Source organism: Euphorbia lathyris, chromosome 8 (assembly GCF_963576675.1).
Source record: "Euphorbia lathyris chromosome 8, ddEupLath1.1, whole genome shotgun sequence".
Lineage (NCBI taxonomy): Eukaryota > Viridiplantae > Streptophyta > Magnoliopsida > Malpighiales > Euphorbiaceae > Euphorbia > Euphorbia lathyris.
The window spans coordinates 52,509,356-52,523,319 of NC_088917.1; the positions used below are offsets into that span (position 1 = coordinate 52,509,356).

Genomic DNA, 13,964 nt, shown 5'->3' on the forward strand with positions numbered 1-13,964 from the left:
CTTCAGCCGTCAATTCTTCTCGCTGGATCTTCGGAATAGAGACTGGTCTCGTCCACTATCAGAATGAAAACTAAACTAATACTGTGTTTATAACTAATCTAAATACAATTCATGTACAACACGATTGTTTACAGAAATGAAATCTAACTTTCTGATTCTTTTCTGAATCAGAAACTCAACATAACAACTTTCTTCTCTAATTTCTCTAACTTTTCCAACTTTTCCAACCTTGATTTCTGAAATGGATCACTTATTTATAGTTGTTGAAGGGTTGTAAATGACGGGTCGTGTCTGCTGGTGAAGGGTCGCTTTTATCCGAACGAACAGACGCGTTTTTCCGAATATAAACATGTGTTTTGTGTGCAGGGAGGTTCGCTGTCGCGACTGAGATTCTGAAAATATCAGTCGCGACAGGGGATATAGGGGCGAGCTTGAAAACTTCATTTTCCCCTGATATGGCCTCCGCAAGTCGCGACTGAGATTATGAGAATCTCAGTCGCGACAGAGAGATGTTCTCCCTGTCTCTCGACTGCTTTTCGTCCTCCTCGAGCGTTCTTCTGACTAATATGCATTCTTGGTACGTTTTTAAGGTTTTTCGTCCATTTTAGCTCCGTTTTAGCTCCGTTTTTGCTCCTATTTGGATTTTACCAAATAATTAAGTACCTTGCATCAAAGAAGTAAATAAAGACGTAAAAGTATTCAAAATGAATATAATTAACATGATTTTAATGTAAATTTAACGTATTTATATATGATATTTTAATGTTGCATTTGTTGTTTGAAAATGTTGCATATTATATTTTACTTAAACTTGAGTAACAATATGCATTTATACTTTAAATAAATAGCATTCATTCTCATTCGTGGCATTCATTCGTACTTAAAAATAAAATGATATATGAGATATCTCCTCCCACACTTAATTTGGACCATGTCCTCATTGGTGCAAAAAGCGATAAAACACGAAAAATAGTACGAAATAAATCATACGAATTAGAAATGAAAAATATAGTACCATAACATTCAAACATTAATAATAAAGAGAATTGTACGAAACATAATTAAAAATATTGTACCAAACCGAATAAAACATAATAATAATAACGAAAATGAGTTAAAGAGAGAAACGATAAAACCTATCAAGGTGATGGTGGTGGAGAAGGCGTAGTCTCAACTCCTTGGCGTCGGAAGAAAGAGAGCATCCGGCGATGAGTAGATTTGTGCTCACGACTCAACGTAGTGATCCTTGAACTCATTTCGGCATTAGTGGCAACGACTTCATCTAACCACAAATTCATGTGACGGTTATGCTCGTTCATTTGTGTCAAAACACGTTGCCATCCAACTTGTTCTTCTTCATTTGGTTCCACATTTACTTGCTCGTTGGCATTAACATCAACATTCTCCTCCTCCTCTTCATCTTCATTAAATTCCTCTTCATCTTCCTCATCATCATCTTGGGCACCTAAACCGTGAGAACCCGAGGGTTCACTACTCATGGTAGCAAAAACACGTCTTGTGCGATCCGCATAAGATATAAAAGCGGGTGGTCCCATTTTCTTCAATAAATTGACCCTTTGAAGTGCCGTGAGATCCAATGAAGGTAAACCAACATGAGACATATTTTGATAATCCGCTAATTCACCTCGAGCGTCCAAAACAATGCCGGTAATCAAATTACCCATAGGCACTTGCTTATTGCGGGACTTAGAAGCTCGAACTAAGTTAGTAAATATCATCTCAATACTATCAATTGTCAAACCTTTAAAAATAGCATCAAACACAACCAAATCACGAACTTGCACTTTTGAACTTTCAACCCGACCAAATAAGGAGAATGATAAAAACTTGTGAAAGAAGAATACACAATCATCCTTAATTAGTTTACTAGATGTATTCTTTGGACTAAAAACATCTAAACCGGTTAAAGTATTCCAAACCGTGTGTGAATCAAAAGGCTTTGGCTTTGAATAAAAATTTCGAGTAGGAAAACCAAACCAACGGTTCATGGCCGCATATCCAACATCATAACGAACTCCATCACTCCGAAAAGAGATAACTTTTTTGTTCTTGTCATAGGTTAGAGTAACCAAAAACTCAATAATATGCGTTTTAAGACTAGGAAAACGCATACTAGCAAATCGTTTCCAACCAAGAACGGTAAGAAATTCATCAATACGCTCGGTAAAAGAAAGAGTATTTACCGTGTCGGTGTCAAGAAAAGGCATGTCGACGAAATCTATTTGGACATTAGAAAATCGGTGAAATTTGCGTCCTTCGGCTTCCGACGTAATATCGAACGATGTGTCATATTGAACCCGTAATCGATTGATTTCGGTGGCCTTGGCTTTGTTTGCAACGGTCTTTTGTCTAGGCATATTGATTTGTTTGTGAATTTTGGGTGAAATAGATGAAAGTTGTGTGAAATAGATGAAGAAAATATGAAAGATAATGGTGGTGAATTGGGGAAGAAGATGAATAGGGTAAATATTTATGGGGAAGATGAGTGAATCTTGTTATTGGAAAGAGAAAAGATGATTGATTGGTGTAAAAATAGGTGATATAAATAGGTGTAAGTAATAGGTATTGATTAGGATAGGTAAATAGGTAGTAAATAGAGTAGGAATAGGAAAAGAGGGTGAAATTTCGCCCAATCCCGCACCTGCAGGTCGCAAGTCGCGACTGAGATTTTCAAAATCTCAGTCGCGACAGCAAGTAGGGAAGGGGCGAAATTTTGCCTAAAAAAAATTTCCTCCGCTGTCTCAACTGAGAATTCGAAATCTCAACTGAGATTCTGAAAAATCTGTGTAAAATTGGGACTGTTTTTGATGATTTTAACACTTCAAAACCAATTCCTCCGTGAAGTAAGTGACATTAATGTAAATATTAATCCCTGAAACTGAGATAAACAAAACTGAAAAATTAAATTGAAGGAAAATCAAAGGTTGTTCCTTAAATAAAAGAAATAAACTAATGAATTAATGCACTTTTATTAACTATTATAAACAATACCATAATATACATTTATATAGAAACATTATAAAAACATAATTTACAAACAATCACTCATATATATATATTAAAAACAACAAACAGAAACACATAAAATATATATATCCCTACCTAGATGACAGACGACGTGCATTGGCCCTGTTAATCTTCGTTTGAACGAAGACTTGCCTCTCTTATGCAGAAAGGAATGTTGGACCAGAACGGAAAACTCGTTTGACAAGTCCCTCGTTCTCCAAGAACTCGTAGTCTAAAATCGGGAATGGTTCTGTATCAGTCCAAGGAACAGAAATAGTTCCTTTGGCTCCTAAAATTATTCCACATATGATGTTGGCGAACCCAATCTTCCGTTTCTTCGAACAGGAAGCAGCAACTAACCCCTCCATTAAAATCTTTGAGGAGTTTACCGAGTTGCCTTGAAAAATGTCGCCCAACACATAAAGATCAGTATCTTTCACAATATTGCTACTGACTCGACCAAAAAGGCTGTGAGAGAGGAATTTATGCAGATACAGCATGGAATTAGAATTAATGGATTTGTTGAAGGCAAGACGTGGATTGAATTGCCAAAATCCTGTTAGCATCCTCCATATGTCTCTAGAAGTCATATCCCTTCCAGGATGGTGTTGAGTTGTGTCTCGGGGTGGAAAGCCAAACCAATTGTGAAGTTCTGGATATCCAAAAGTGAATACCTCCCCCTCACAACGAAAACTGAGACGAACACGTCTCTTGTTGACGAACCTAACGGTGGAGAAAAATTCCAGAACCCAATTTCCAATTATAGGAAATTTCATAGAAACAAATTTGGTCCAACCCAAATTAGTCAGATAGCGATCAATGTCTTCGCTTATCCCGAGTTCCTCGTTAAGAAACTCGTCCAGATACATCATGCCAAAGAATTGAGCATATCTGAATTGCAGAAAGCGTTTCCCCTCGTCATGGTTATAAATGGGAAACCATGCACCATATCGATCGGAGATATCAACTCTCCCTTTTTGAGAAGAATTGTGTTTTTGAACGTTCTTCAAAGACTTAGTCATGTCTGTGATAGAAAAGAAAAATAAAGTCTGTAGGATTTGAGAATTTGAGAAAGAAATTTAGAAAGATGAAGTGAAAATGGAAGAAGTCTTATCCTACAGGAATATATAAGAACTATAAGTGAAAGGTTGTGTCTGTTAGAAAGAAATAGGTGTCAAAGTGATACCTCTTCGATTTAACTGACAGAAAATTTTGAAGAAAGAAGACTGTAATCCCTTACAGCTATTTCAAATGTAAAAAGACAGAAAATTTCTCAACTGAGATTTTCGGAATCTCAACTGAGATTTCCAAATCCTGGAACATATAAAATCTCAACTGAGATTTCTGCATGTATAATTTCTCAACAACACTTAACACTTAATGAAAATTTCATAACATGACTAAATTAAAATTTTAATGTGAACAAAACTCATTTGTACTTGATGATAAATATATAAAAATAAAAAATTAAAGTAAATAAATTAAATTAATTAAAAAAACAAATAAATTAAAAAGAAAAGGATAAATTAAAAAGAAGAAGAATAATAATTATAAATATAAAATAAATAATAAATAAATAAAGTATTAATTAAAAACATGAAAATCAAAGAAATTAATTTTTATAAAATTTATCCACGGATTCAATTGCTTGAATAGGAACTCCGTCGAAATAAATTTTGCAACGATTACCATTGACCTTAAATCGATCGCCATTAGACTTTTCTAGCTCCAATATTCCGTAATCAAATGTTTGAACAACAAAAAGTGGTCTAGCCCATCTAGATTTTAGTTTACCTGGAAATAACTTTATTCTAGAATTAAAAAGTAAGACCTTATCTCCAACATTAAAGTTTTTAATTTTGATTTTGGCATCATGCCACTTTTTAATTTTCTCCTTATAAATGCTCGCATTTTCGTAGGACAAATAGCGTAATTCATCCAACTCGTTTAAGTCAAACAAACGCTTTTTTCCTGCGCTTTGCAAATCATAATTAAGGGTTTTTATAGCCCAATATGCTTTATGTTCTAATTCAGCCGGCAAATGACAAGCTTTACCATAGACTAATCTATAAGGTGTCATCCCGATAGGCGTTTTAAATGCAGTACGGTATGCCCATAGTGCATCATCAAGTTTATGTGCCCAGTCTCTTCTAGAAGACGAAACTGTTTTCTCAAGTATCCATTTGAGTTCTCTATTTGAAATTTCTGCTTGACCATTCGTTTGAGGATGGTACGGTGTAGAGATACGATGGTGTACTCCGTATTTTTTCATAAGTAACTCAAAAGCTCTATTTACGAAGTGAGTACCACCGTCGCTTACCATAACTCTAGAAACTCCAAATCGACAGAATATTGAATTTAAAAACTTAACAACTACTTTAGAATCATTTGTCGGGGTTGCAATTGCTTCAACCCACTTTGAAACATAATCTACGGCTACTAAAATATAATTTTTGCCAAAAGAAGGAGGAAAAGGACCCATGAAATCAATTCCCCATACGTCGAAGATTTCAACTTCCAATATGTTCTTAAGAGGCATCTCATCTTTCCTTCCTATATTCCTCGTTCTTTGACATTTATCACAGCGGATAATAAATGAACGGACATCTTTAAACAGAGTAGGCCAAAATAATCCGCATTCAAGTATTCTACCTGCTGTTTTGCTTACGCTATTATGACCTCCGTAAGCGCTAGCATGACATTCTATCATTATAGAGTCATGTTCAAACTCACTAACACATCTCCTAAGTATTCCATCGCCGCATGTTTTGAACAAGAATGGATCTTCCCAAAAATATTTCTTAACTTCTGAAAAGAATTTCTTCTTTTGCTGAGAAGTCAATCCATCTGGCACAACATGTGCAGCTAAGTAATTGGCTATATCCGCATACCATGGAGTTATGACACTTTGTAATTGCATGAGATGTTCATAGAGGAAATCATCTCGAATGCCTGATGTTTCACCGATGGGATCGTTTTCATCCTCAAGTCTTGATAGATGATCGGCGACCAGGTTTTCAACTCTCTTTTTGTCTTTAATCTCAATGTCAAATTCTTGCAATAGTAAAACCCATCTAATAAGACGTGGTTTTGCATCTTTCTTAGCAAATAAATATCGTAAAGCTGCATGATCAGTATAAATGATAACTTTAGATCCTAACAAATAAGATCGGAACTTATCACATGCAAAAACTACTGCTAACATTTCTTTTTCAGTTGTGGTGTAATTTAGCTGTGCACCGGACAAAGTGTGACTCGCATAATATATAACATGAAGTTTCTTATCCTTCCTTTGACCTAATACACATCCTACAGCTAAGTCACTCGCATCACACATAATTTCGAAAGGTAGATTCCAATCGGGTTTTGATATTATAGGTGTACTGACTAAAGCTGTTTTCAAGGTATTGAAAGCTTGTAAACAATCTTTATTAAAATCAAAAGTTGAATCCTTCATAAGCAAATTAGTAAGTGGATTGGAGATTACAGAAAAGTTCTTTATAAACCGTCTGTAAAAACCTGCATGACCTAAAAATGATCTAACTCCCTTAACAGTGGTTGGTGGGGGTAATTTTTCTATAACCGAAGTCTTTGCTTTATCCACTTCTAAACCTTTTTCAGAAATCTTATGACCTAAAACAATTCCTTCGTTTACCATGAAATGACATTTTTCCCAATTTAAAACTAAATTCGTTTCCTCACATCTAGACAATACTTTATCTAAGTTCTGTAAACATGCATCGAAAGAATCTCCATAAACTGAAAAGTCATCCATGAAAACTTCCATTATGTCTTCAATGAAGTCATTAAATATTGCTGTCATACATCGTTGAAAAGTTGCGGGTGCATTACATAGACCAAAAGGCATTCTCCTATATGCAAAAGTTCCGTAAGGACATGTGAAGGTTGTTTTATCTTGGTCATCCGGGTAAATGTAAATTTGAAAGAATCCGGAATAACCGTCTAGGAAACAATAAAATGCATGACCGGCTATCCTTTCGATCATTTGATCAATGAAAGGTAGAGGAAAATGATCTTTCCTAGTAGCTTTATTTAGGTTCCTATATTCTATACAAACCCTCCAACCGGTGGTGGTTCGTGTAGGTATCAATTCACCTTCATCATTTCTTACAACAGTTATGCCTCCTTTTTTGGGTACACAATGGATTGGACTAACCCATTCACTATCCGAGATCGGATAAATGATTCCATTGTCTAAAAGTTTAGTAATCTCATTTTTGACTACTTCTTTCATGTTCGGATTTAAGCGTCTTTGCCTATCCGCTTTAGGTGGCTTATCCTCTTCTAAGTGAATTCTATGCATTACTATACTAGGATTAATTCCTTTTAAGTCTGAAATTTGCCATCCCATACTTCCTATCCTATTTCTAACAACTTCTTTCAATTTTTCTTCTTGATCGTTTGTTAATTTGTTAGAAATAATTATAGGTAGAGAATCGCCTTCGCCTAAGAAAGCGTACCTCAAATGACTGGGTAACTCTTTAAGTTCTAATTTAGGGGGTGTTACAATTGAAGGCGGAACTGGTCCATCTTCTCTAATCAAAGGCTCTGGGTCCTTATCATCTAATTCCTCATCTATTATAGGTTCAATTATTTCTTCACTTTGAATTATATCATTGACACATTCCTCGACTAAATCAAGTTTCATACAAGCGAATTCCTCCATAGGGTATTTCATCGCTTTGTTCATGTTAAACTCGACCTTATCTTCTCCTATCCTTAAAACTACCTTCCCTTCCGACATATCAACTAGAGCGCGTCCCGTGTTCATAAACGGTCTACCAAAAATTAAAGGACAATTTACATCATATGCAAAGTCTAATATAACAAAATCGGTAGGAAAAATAAATTTATCGACTTTGACTAAAACATCTTCAATTATACCATATGGCCTCTTAGTGGTTTGATCCGCTAATTGCAAAATCATATTGGTACGTTTGATATCTTCTTCTAAACCTAACTTGTTAAAAATAGACAATGGCATTAAGTTTATACTTGCTCCTAAATCACAAAGACAACTTGGGAATTCAATATCTCCCAACTTACACGGAATAGTAAAACATCCGGGATCCTTGAGTTTAGTGGGCAAATTACTTGATACTATTGAACTACAGTCTTCAGTTAACGAAATGGATGAAATTCCTTCCCAACTGATTTTCTTCGAAATCAAATCCTTTAAAAACTTACCATAGTTAGGAATTTGTGTGATTGCATCCATAAATGTCAAATTGATATGCAAATTTTTAAGTTTATCCAAAAACGTTAGAAGTTGTTTATCATAGTCCTTATTTCGGACTTTGTGTGAAAAAGGTGGTTTGGGTACAAAAGTTTTGGTACCTGCGTCAGATGGTGAAATATTTGTGTTTAAGATATCCTCTTTGGACTTTGGTAAATCATTTCCTGATAATGTTGCATCTTTGGGCATTTCAGGCCCTTGATAATTTTTTCCTGAACGAAGAGTAATAGCCTTCACCTGCTCTTTCGGATTTTCTTCTGTATGGCTGGGAAGACTTCCCTCTTTTCGGGATGGAATTGATTTAGCAAGTTGACCAATTTGAATCTCCAAATTATGGATGCTAGATGAGTGGTTTTTAATAAGCTGATCGAATTTGTTTTCGATCCGTTTAAAACCATCGTCGTGATTACTTATTTTTCCACTGATAGCATCTATAAACTTGTCGATTTTAGAAGATAAAGTGCTAATCGTATCTCTTGACTGATTTTGATAATTAGTGGTACGATTTTGATTAGCACTGATATTATTGTTACTGTTATCTTTCCGGTTAAAGTTAGGATGATTCCTCCATCCAGAATTATAAGTATTAGAATAAGGATTATTAGTTTGGTTTTGCCCTTGGACAAAATTTACCTGTTCGATCTCACTCATGTTTTCGTAATCCACATCCGTTTGGATTGGATTGCCATTGGTATCGCGTGGTGCCATAAATCTGTCAATTTTGTGCGATAAAGCAGAAAATTGGGCTTGTAGCATCGCCACTGGATCAAGTTCAACTATACCTTTAACTGATGGTGAGGCTGAGGATGATGGTTTCGCCACCGGCATATGTCCACGTTCCGCGGGCCACATACTGCTGTTGATTGCCATTTCCTCCAAAAGTTCTCTCGCTTGGGCTGATGTTTTCTTCATAAATAGCCCTCCCGACATAGCATCTAATGAACCCCTAGTTGTAGGATTCAGTCCATTGTAAAATGTTTGCATTAAAAGTTCAGCGGGTAATTGGTGGTGTGGGCATAAATGTTGAAGTTCGTTAAAACGTTCCCAAGTTTCATAAAGAGTCTCATTATCATTTTGAGAAAAAGATGTTAACTCCTTTATGACTCTTGCGGTTTTTGCTAAAGGAAAATATTTCGATAAAAACGCTTGGGCTAATTGTTCCCAAGTGGCAAAAGTTGCGGCTGGCATAGAAGTTAACCATTCTTTGGCTCTATCCTTCAAAGTGAAAGGAAAGAGGCGAAGTTTGATTGCTTCTGCAGTCACATCTGGGATTTTAAAAGTGTCACAAATTTCTAGGAAATTTGTTAAATGGGTGTTAGGATTTTCGTTAGGTAACCCGTAAAATGTTACATTATTTTGCAACATATTAAGCAAAGCTGGCTTAATTTCAAATTGATTTGCGGTGATTCTGGGTCTAACGATACTATTGGTTACACCGGCCACACCTGGCCTAGCGTATTCCATAAGTGTTGGTGGGTCTGCCATTTTTTCTGGCTCGGTATGTGTTTTTACTGGGGTCTTATTTTTGTTTTTCTTATTTTTCTTGTTCTTCCTAATGGTTTTCTCAATTTCCGCAAGTGCACGGTATACGCTTGTAGTAATAAAAGATATCGAACCCACAGGGAACGCTTTTTAACTAAAACTTTATTTAATTCGGTTTAATCACGTGTTTAGGTTTAATAAAAGAAATACGTTTAGTTGATGAATAGGTTTTGGTAAATTAGGATTAGATAGAAGTATTATATCGAGTTTAGAGAACAATTCCGTTTTGGAATTTTGATTACAAAACAGATATTTCCGTAGTTGGAATAAAATATATCTTATTTTCATAAAGCAAAGTAAACAACTTTAACTTTGTGAGATTATGGACATGTAACAATATAGCGATTTACTCAATTGAATGGCTTCGAACTATAGAAATCCCCCTGGCGTTGAGATGATTCCTACCCTAATCAAACTAGTGTTTTATTTCTGATAAGCCGCGATCAGCGATCATGTCATCCATAAAAACTAAATTCGTTAAGTGTTCAACAAAGTTCTTATATGAATAAGATGGAATAGAACGTTTTAATAAAAACACCAATTTATCATTTTGAAAATCATTTTGTCAGAACAATATCAAAATAACAACAGTAAGAATGTATTGAATAAATAAGTATATCATTAATGAAATGTGAATTTCCACAAGTTAACAGAGAAGTAGAAACTTGGATGGCATTGCAACGAAAACTTTGAGATCCGGGTCGTCAATCTTTCTCTCAAACTCCGTAGGCTCGTCAAACCTCATGCGCTTCAGCCGTCAATTCTTCTCGCTGGATCTTCGGAATAGAGACTGGTCTCGTCCACTATCAGAATGAAAACTAAACTAATACTGTGTTTATAACTAATCTAAATACAATTCGTGTACGACATGATTGTTTACAGAAATGAAATCTAACTTTCTGATTCTTTTCTGAATCAGAAACTCAACATAACAACTTTCTTCTCTAATTTCTCTAACTTTTCCAACTTTTCCAACCCTGATTTCTGAAATGGATCACTTATTTATAGTTGTTGAAGGGTTGTAAATGACGGGTCGTGTCTGCTGGTGAAGGGTCACTTTTATCCGAACGAACAGACGCGTTTTTCCGAATATAAACATGTGTTTTGTGTGCAGGGAGGTTCGCTATCGCGACTGAGATTCTGAAAATCTCAGTCACGACAGGGGATATATGGGCGAGCTTGAAAACTTCATTTTCCCCCGATCTGGCCTCCGCAAGTCGCGACTGAGATTATGAGAATCTCAGTCGCGACAGAGAGATGTTCTCCCTGTCTCTCGACTGCTTTTCGTCCTCCTCGAGCGTTCTTCTGACTGATATGCATTCTCGGTACGTTTTTAAGGTTTTTCGTCCATTTTAGCTCCGTTTTAGCTCCGTTTTTGCTCCTATTTGGATTTTACCAAATAATTAAGTACCTTGCATCAAAGAAGTAAATAAAGACGTAAAAGTATTCAAAATGAATATAATTAACATGATTTTAATGTAAATTTAACGTATTTATATATGATATTTTAGGTATATTTTGGGCTTAACATTGGGATTCCGGAGTTTTGGTGTTAGATTATTGACAGGTGTGTGCAATCGAGCTCGATGCAGGTTGCTATTAATGGGGAGACGACTTCAGTTTTCTATCCTTCTAGCGGAATCAGACAGGGAGATCACATGTCCCCTTATCTTTTTATCCTATGTATGGCTAGACTGGACCATATGATAAAGCATGCGATTACTTTAAAGAAAATTAATCCTAATCTTATCCACGGGGGTCCGGAGATTAGTCATCTTTTCTTCACTGACGATGTTTTGATTTTCCTTGAGGCTGATTTGGAGCAGGTTAGTGGCTTTATGGAGGTCCTAAATGAGTTTTGTTATTTATCTAGTCAAAAGGTTAATGTCCAAAAGTCTAAAATGATGGTGTCTAAAAACGTCTCTAATAACCTTGTGCGTAGGTTGAGTTTGTCGTGTTCTATCCCTTTAACTAATTGCTTGGGAAAGTACCTTGGTGTTCCTCTTTTAGGAGGAAGAGTGGATAATAATAGCTTTAGGGATACTCTGGATAGTATTAGTTCTAAAATGAGTGCTTGGAAAGCTAATAATCTTTCTCTAACTGAGAGGATTACGCTTGTGCAGTCTATCACCTCGACTGTTGCTAATTATGTGATGCAAATGAATATGCTCCCTAAAAGGGGTTTGTGTAGGATTGATAAAGTGAATAGAACTTTTATTTGGGGCCATACATGGGAGAATAATAAAATCCATTTAGTTGATTGGGATTCGGTTTGTAAGCCGAAGAGGTGTGGGGGGGATTGGTGTTAGCAAAACGACTAATTCGAATGTGGTTCTCCTTCTTAAGCTTCTCTAGAGGGTTTGGAAAGAGCCCTACGCACTCTGGGAAAGAGTTATGTCTACAAAATATAGGAATGATCTTATTTTGGGGGCTCGGTTTCAATTGCCAGTCGTCGATCCCATACTTATCGTAGTATACAATCGGTCTTTGATTGTTTTTTACAGGGTCTGGTCTGGAGTATAGGGGATGGGAAATCTACGTTGTTCTGGGATGATAGGTGGATGGGTTCTTCCTATCTTCGTGAGTTGGTTGTGTGTAGGGTGGAGGATGAGCACCTCAATTGGCGGGTGAGTGATGTGTTTGATGATAGTGGGAGTTGGAATTTGTGTAAAATTAAGCGCTATTTGGATATCCCTACTTTGTTGCATCTGAGATGTATCCTTACGGCTCATGATTCGGACATCCGGGACATGCCTAGATGTGTTAATTCTTCTAATGGTAATTTTACTTGTAAGGATGCATATTCTCTTTTGATTGCTGATCATGGTGGTGCGGAGGTGGATGCTCGGTTTGATGTGGTTTGGAAGATTAAAGTCCTTCATCGTATCCCAACTTTCCTTTGGTTGTGTCTTCATGACAGGATTCTCACCAATTTGGAGCGAAAAAGAAGACATTTGAGTAAGGTGGATGTTTGTTCTATTTGCCATAGGGATCTTGAGTCTATTATTCATATGCTCAGGGACTGTCCTGAGAGTGTTCTTATTTGGCGGGGGGCTTCTTCCACCGAGTTCGTGGGGGTGGTTCTTTGAGATGGCTAAAGAATCTTGGCTTATTGACTGTATGGTGGGTTTTGATAAAATGTTTGGGATTCGGAACTGGGCGAGTCTTTTTGTTGTGACTATTCATAAACTTTGGACTTAGAGGAACTTATATATCTTTTGTAATGGTGAAGGTATCCCGGGTGATCGAATTTCTTCGATCCATAGAACTTTGGATGGTGTTACTGCAGATTGGGAGGTCTGGGCGAAGTTGACTGTAGGGGGGCAGGCAGAAATTGCTTCAGTGGCAAAAACCGGATAGGGACTGGTTTAAACTCAATGTGGACAGCTCCTCTAATGTTTCGACGGGTCAAATTGCTTCAGGTGGCGTGATTAGGGATAGTTCGGGGAACTGGTGTAGGGGGTTTACTCAAAATGTCGGTCAGGGTGATATTTTAACTGCTGAACTGTGGGGGATACATGCTGGTCTTAAGTTAGCATTAGATTCTAATTGTCGGAGGTTAATTACGGAGTTTGACTGTCTCTAGGCAGTTAGTTTGGTTAATTCAGATATGCCTCTTCATCACCCGACTCGTGCTTTAATTCGGGGTATTAAATCCCTTATATCTCGGTTTGAGAATATTGCGGTGTACCACATCTACAGGGAGTGTAATAAGTGTGCGGATTTCCTTCCTCGCCAGGTATTACGGTGTTACAGATAGCTCCTACCTTGTTATCTCCTCTTCTTTATGAAGATCGTGCAGGCAGGCCCTGTTTGAGGCTTCTGACTTCTTGATTATTATTTTTTTTCGGTTTTGTTGCTGTTTGTTCTTTCTGTTATCTACAAAAAAAAAAAGTGGAGTATAATTTAATAACTCCTCTAATCTCATTCCCAAAACCTCCCTAACGTTTTCTATTCCTTTTCCCCCTCTCCTACTAATGTGAACTTCTACTTTCCTTATAAAATTCCACTTTACTCTTTATTTTACTTTTTACTTTTTATTTTGGTCCATATACTTTTTTATTTTTACCTTTTTATCCTTGGATTAATTTTACTTTTGATCCTTTTACTTATATATTTTTAATTTTTTTCGTCAAAA

General features: G+C 36.4%; 1 non-coding gene across 1 annotated transcript; it reads left to right on the forward strand.

Annotated features, from left to right (window-relative positions):
* Positions 1-9,284: 9,284 nt before the first annotated feature.
* Positions 9,285-9,391, forward strand: LOC136204338 (small nucleolar RNA R71). The gene has a single exon (XR_010675182.1). It is a non-coding gene; the product is annotated as a small nucleolar RNA R71 (small nucleolar RNA).
* The last annotated feature ends 4,573 nt before the right edge of the window (positions 9,392-13,964 follow it).